This window comes from Juglans regia, chromosome 14 (assembly GCF_001411555.2).
Source record: "Juglans regia cultivar Chandler chromosome 14, Walnut 2.0, whole genome shotgun sequence".
NCBI classification, from domain to species: Eukaryota; Viridiplantae; Streptophyta; class Magnoliopsida; order Fagales; family Juglandaceae; genus Juglans; species Juglans regia.
The window spans coordinates 8489333-8496724 of record NC_049914.1 but is presented as its reverse complement, the minus strand read 5'-3'; positions in this window follow the sequence as shown (position 1 = coordinate 8496724).

Here is a 7392-nt window from a genome sequence, read left to right as displayed (position 1 = left end):
ATCGGACGAATGATTTTCGTCCTGATGTGTGATTAATGGCCTGCTTGTTTCGGTTCTCCCGATTTTGAGCTGAAATTTTCTGTCATACACAATAGGGAACAATTACTTATAATAGACAAACAGATTTTCCACCACAATATTTAGACATATTAAATATATACATATTATATGGTTGTATGTGAGAAAGACTATCTGTACCTTGAAGGCATCGCTGCCCCACCTTTCACACAACTTCACCCATACAATGGGGTCCACCAGACTAGTTCCATTAGCCAACGCTTCTGCGTGGCTTCCATAGGATTCATAAATCTTGTGCAAGTCATGGTGGAAGGAGTTGAAGCGCTTACGTAAGGCCTTTGTCACCGTCAATCGGTGGTTTTCGCGATCCCAGTCCAACACAAAGTCACTCTACATAAGGCAGCATGCAAACAATCAATGTGTCATCTCGTTATTTAGGCGATGATTATACTACATAAACAACACCCCAAACAAGGACAATTAAATTTTTTACTTACCCGAACACGGTCAATGAGCTCCTCTTTAATCGCTGGTTGCACATCCGACCAACGCTTGTAACTCATGTCACAGTATTGTTTCACAATCCACGATACTCGTGTTGTGAACATAGAAGCGTGTTCACAACATGGGGCTGTCTCACCATCGTTTATCTTCAGCATCACTTTCCCGTTCTTCCTTAGCTTGTCAAAGAAAATGCATCTAGATGGCCCACGAGTTCGTCTCCTCTGTTCTTGCGTTCCTTCGGTCTCCACTGGGGCATCTGCAGCTGTATTTTAAGGTACAATATATTAGTATTTTAAAGTGTAATGTGGAATATTCACACTTAATAACACATTCAAACATGCTAATGCTTTCAAAATTAGCGTATTGGAAAAACATGCACCAGTTTGTTCTCCAGTAGGTGATTGTTCCCCAGCAGTATTTGGTTGGGGTTCTTGAATAGGTTGTGGCGCGTGAGTTGCCACAACGCATGGTGGGGGACTTGGGGGCTGTGTTGAGTCATCCGAGGAGGATTGATTACACTCCTCCGTGCTATGATATGAAGATAATTTCGCACCGCGTGGTCGGCAGTGACGACCTGAGTATGGGATATAACGCCTTCCACCTCGAAGGCCTCGAAGTCTGCCTCCACCTCTTGAACTGGGTCCCGGCTGATTACCTGCACGAGTACAAGTTAATAACATAGTGGGATAAAATTGATGCCCTAATTGATACAAAATAATCGCAATATGCACAGACAAGTTCGTAAACAAGCAAATTTATCTACCATTTTCAGTTACTTTTAGGTAGACTAACCCTTACACTATGAGACTTTAAATAGACAAACGAATAACTGAGAGTCGGCCGTATATATACCTTGATACGGCATAGTGCATCCCAGTTGACACAGCCTCCCAATATTGAACGTAACCTGAAGCAAATTAAATCACATGTTAGATACTATTTAATTTAGGTATAGATGTTGTAAAACTTGAATACTACTCTCAAGATTGTTTGCTACTTGCATAATAAGAAAATATGAGTTTGCATAATAAGTAGTTCGAGCCAGGTAAAATGATTTTCTTCATGGTAGTAAGAAAATAAATCAAAACATATATTTCACCCAAACTCATATTGAACTGTCTATATACACATACCAATTTCAAAGTCAATCTCATATTGTCAGATGTCTATATACACATGGAAATTTCGAACAAGAATTCTAATATCTCAACCTTAAATGAACGAAGTTCCTGGGTTATATTTATAGGTCGCCAGACTCATCAGATGTTGTGTGCCCATCCTCATCTGAATGTTCCCCCTCATTTGTTGATAGGTCCTCTTCATCTGAATATTCCCCCTCACTGGCCGCATTTCCAGACTCAGAAGTGATCATGTCATCATTGATAAAGCCTGTTGAATCTATGCGTTGACCAACCGGATCCATGATTTCTCGTGCATCTACATGGCTAGGTAGTATATCAGGCCTATTCAGTTGAGTTGCCACTTGATCTGTGTTATCACACTGCACTGGTTCATAATAATATGATGGCTCATCTTCTTGATCGGCATCAGGAGTACTTGATTCCCCATCAAGTACTTCAAGAACTCTCGGCAGTGGCGGAATGTTGTATACATTCCTATTTGCATAGTTCTGCACAACACCCCAATTCCCTTTCGCCCTTAAATCTCTTATGTAGAAACATTGATCAGCCTGGCTCGCCAACACGAATGGTTCATCCTTATACCAAGTCCTGTTCATGTTGACACTAATCATATGGTCATCCACCCGCACCCCTCGTTTTCGATCACCAACATCAAACCAATCGCATTCAAACAGGTACACCCGACGCCACTCCATGTAGCGTAACTCTACAATATTATTAATAACTCCATAGAAGTCCAAATTATTTGTGGCCTCATCACCAGTTACCACCACTCCAGAATTTTGTGTACGACGGCGAAGTTCACGTTGTTTCGTATGAAACCTTTTTCCATTTATTATGCAAGCAACATATGTTGCAACCCAACGGTCAGGCCCGCAAGCTAACGCGTACAGATCAGCGGACACATCAAGTGTATGCGAGGTTCGATGTTCCTGGATCTATATATTTAAAAAAGCAAATTTCATAACGTTTATTTTCGATTAGATCCAAATCATATAAAATGAAAGCTATAGCAGCACATCTTACATAGGAATGGATAAGAACTTACACGTTGCTTAAACCAAGTTGGGAACTCAGTTTGGTGCGTGCGCTCGATGCAATCTGGGTGTTGCACCTTACATTTATCGTAGTGTTCCCTGCATTTGGTGCATCGAGGCGAAGCAACATATTGAAGTTAGATGGTACTGGGTTCATAACAAATTGTATAGAATGAAAGAGGATTTTTAAGTAGACTCGTTAATGCTTACTCTATATAAGGTCCAATCTCCGCACAATTATTGAGCACGTACCAGATGGCTGCCCTAAATAGTTTATCTTCTAATTGCACGTTCGAAGGCATACCCAAGGGACGAACTTTCTGGTTGAAAATTTTGAACCCATCTAACGTGCCCTCTTCGTCAGCATCAATGTTGCGGTCCGGTCGACTAAACCTCGTCTCAATATCTTTGAGATACATGGAGCAGAATGTCAAGCATTCGGTGTGAATGTAAGCCTCGGCTATTGAACCTTCTGGGCGGGCTTTATTCTTAACATACCGCTTGAATTTGCCGAGATACCTCTCAAATGGGTACATCCACCTATATTGTACTGGACCCCCAAGTCTGGCCTCACGGGGTAAATGGACAGCTAGGTGGACCATAACATCGAAAAAGGAAGGAGGGAATATCATCTCCAGTTTGCATAGAATGGTGACAACATCAGTTTGGAGTTGGGCCAGGCGGTTGACATCGAGTGTTCGAGCGCACAACTCTTTGAAGAAAGTACCAAGTTCAGTCAAAGCCAAGCCAATGTCACTTCTTAAATACCCCCCAGCAGCAATAGGGAGTAGTCTTTGAAGGAAAACGTGACTGTCATGGCTTTTCAACCCTGAGATTTTGCAGTCACGTCGAGATACACAGTTCGAGATATTGGAAGCGAACCCATCTGGAAATTTGATATCAGACAACCACTCACAAAATTTATTCCTTTGCTCGACGTTTAATGTGTACTGTGCATGTGGCATTGTTACACGATCACCATGCCATATCAAGTGTAATTCTTTTCTATAGCCCAAAAGCTCTAAGTCACGCCTTGAATTGATGTTATCCTTACTTTTCCCTGGACTATTCATTAAAGTGAATAAGATGTTGTCGGCAATATTCTTCTCAATATGCATAACATCTAAATTATGCCGAAGTCGAACTGTTGACCAATAAGGTAACACGAAGAATATGCTACACTTTGTCCAGTTCAGCTCTTCAGCAGTGCGTTTTTTCTTCCTATGAGATTTGCCAAACTGAACATCCCCAATCATCTGCAATTGATTTTGAATCTCTTCAGGACCAAATTCCCTTGGTGGCATGCGATGATCTTCTCTACCGTTGAACAACCATTTCCTCCTTCTCCATATGTGATCTGGGGGTAAGAAACGACGATGTCCCATGTAACAATGTTTTCGGCCATATTTCAACCAATTAGAGTCTGTGTCTGCATTGCAAGACGGACAAGCCAATTTTCCCTTTGTTGACCAGCCAGACAGATTCCCGTAGGCAGGAAAATCGTTGATTGTCCACAATAAGGCAGCATGCAACATAAACGTCTCCTTGGTTGAGGCATCATATGTAGGTACCCCATCTTCCCAAAATTCAAGCAGTTCATCGATCAACGGCTGCAAGTATACATCAATCTCATTCCCTGGTGACCTTGGGCCAGGAATAATCAGAGATGTCATGAAGAATTGGTCTTTCATGCATGACCACGGCGGCAAGTTATAGGGGACAAGGATGACTGGCCAAATGCTATGAGGTTTAGCCAAGTTGTTGAATGGAGTGAAGCCATCACTTGCCAGACCGAGCCTAACATTGCGAGGATCCGAAGCGAACCAGCCATGATCTTCATCAAATTTCTTCCAGCACTCAGAGTCGGCCGGATGTCTCATACAAGTATCTTCTTTCGTCTGCTGCTCTTTGTGCCATCGCATATCACCTGCTATCTTTGCAGACATGAAGAGACGCTGCAATCTCGGTTTCAAAGGAAAGTGACGCAACACTTTTTGAGGTACCGCACGCTGTCCGTGTGTATTTGGTATCCACCTCGAAGCCTTACATACAGGGCATTCATTAAGAGCTGCATTTTCCTTCCAAAATAACATGCAGTCGTTGGGGCACGCATGGATTTTGTGGTATTTGAAGCCCAAACCGCGCTCCAACGACCTTGACTCCTCATATGATTGTGGCAATAGGGCATCAGGAAAGGCAGACCTCAACAAATCAAGTAGCATGTCAAATGACTTAATAGACCACCCACCGATTGATTTGATGTGTAACAACTTGACAACGAATGACAGTTTGGAAAATTTTGTACACCCATCAAATAACGGACGTCGGGCATCCTCTAGTAGTTGCTCGAAAGATGGTGAATCTACCGTCTCTCGTGGCCTGTTTGCTGCAGGAGTGCTATCTTGGGGCGCATCATCGAAGGTGCCTGCCCGGATGTCATCCAACATATCCTGCATGTCATCTATGTAATCGTCTTCTTGGTTGATATCATCATCAATATCTTCATCACTCACGTAGAATGTTGTATCCTCCTCCCCATGAAATATCCACTGCGTGTAATTTGGGTTGATCCCTTTCATAAACAAATGAGTTTCCACCTCAAATATAGGCAGCCACAGATTGTTAAGGCATGAACGACATGGACACCGGATGCGATCCCTTCCACTTGCATGGTTTCGTGCTTGTGCGAGGAAATATTTAACGCCTTCGGCGTATGCAGGTGATACAAGCCTATCGGGATCATTCATCCAACTTTTGTCCATCTGAAGCACGATATGGGAGAGGAAGAAAGTTAGTTAAGCATGGACCGTAAACAACTAAGTTCGATGAAAAACTCACCATAGTGCGCATTCACGTTTGGAAGAATGAATAAGAAGTTGTTTGAAGAAGAGAATTGGAGGCACCTAGTTCACTTCATAAAAAGCATATTAGAAGGTGGTTGAGACACTAGGCTTTTAGAGCGTGGAGGTAATGGGAGTAACCTTTACGTGGAATTCAGGAAACTCTAATCAAGACTGTGAAGGATGTTATAGAGGTTGCCAGCTTATTTAAAGAGCATATATGTGTGGCACTGTTCAGTTATTGCATACCAAAGGTTAGTGTAATATAGTTTATTTAAAGAGCATATGTGTGTAACAGTTCATTTTTTCAAGGCAATGAACTGTGTTGCTTACTCGTGCCTACAACTTACAAATAAGTTGCTTTCTTGGGATATAGGAAGGTGGTCTAAGCTATGGTGTTTGCATACACCACTGGAATCATGTAACAAATACTGAACTAAAGATATGGTGTTTGCCCAAGTACCTCATATGTACTTGGGCAATGCCTATTTACTTGTATTATTAAAAAAAAATTACACTTCTTGAATCAGAAGCATAGCTTTATTATGTTGTCTAAAATTTCCATTTCATTCTTTGAGGTGGGTGAGTTCGGAAACATGTTTTCATCTATGGAAATTACAATTCATCGTAGATAGATGATGTAATATTGTTAAAGCAATTTTCCTAACAAAAGTAAGCAAACAACTATAATTGGTCCGACATTATAGTTGAAGATTATATATGGAAGATAAGAAAAGATAGAAGATTCAAGAAGATATCAGGTTTTCTTGATATCATCTCAGTTGGGAATTTGAGTTCGTTTGTGAGGCCATAACACTGACCACTTTTTCTTGTTTGGTCGGAAGAAACTACTTATCTACCTTATATACTCCATACTGTTTTAGGCAATTCCTTATAATACTTGTCTGATATACATAATCTAAGAAAATAATTGTTTAATCATAGGATTGAAACATAGATGCATTAAGCAGTACTTAAATGATTATATTCAATTATAGTAATAATTGTTTTTGGGTTTGCATGCAGAATTACTCTTAGTTGACATCTTTTGCATGGTCTTGCTTAAGGATCCTTGAGTACTTTGTTGTTATTTTATATCTACGAACTGTGTTATTAAGTAAAGGATATGCTAAATCATAGCACTGCCGACTCTAACTCAAATTCAAATTAATTAATTAGCCACACAAGGAAAAATACATTTACCGGCAAACAACATCACCCAAAACAAAGAACAAACAGCATGTGGAATTTGTTAAGTAGAATACAATTATTATTAGATGGATTATCTAATAATAAACCATATATATTAACCAATCAAAGCTATGTCTAGCATATATAATAACACTAACAACAAAACATCCATCTATGTTTTGAGAATTCATGAAATGAAAGGAAGAAGGAACTACGGACGTGTATGGGTATTCGTTACCTTCAATCCCCAATACAAATTGTTTCAGCTCACCCCTAGGTGAAATGGCTCACCAATAAGGCCGTCGGGCTCAACCAAGTGCTTTTCAATCAAAATGACAGCACATCCGTCCTACAATCTGCACCCAAAAATGTAACATAAAGTGTCAGATTAAATCTTAATATATAGAAGAGCCTAACACAAACGAAATCAATAAACAAAAGAAAAATATACAAATAAAAGCAAACAAATATAAGAGTAATGATTTTAATCACAAGCTTAACTGCATCTTCCAACTATATAATTTCAACTAGAAAGCACGTTCCTTACATCCTGTCAACTTAGGGAAAATCAACTAACAAGCACGACATCAAACTATTTGACTTCTATCCATACTTAGCACTAAGCCAAACTTTAAAAGTCCTTATTCCAAGCATCCTAAA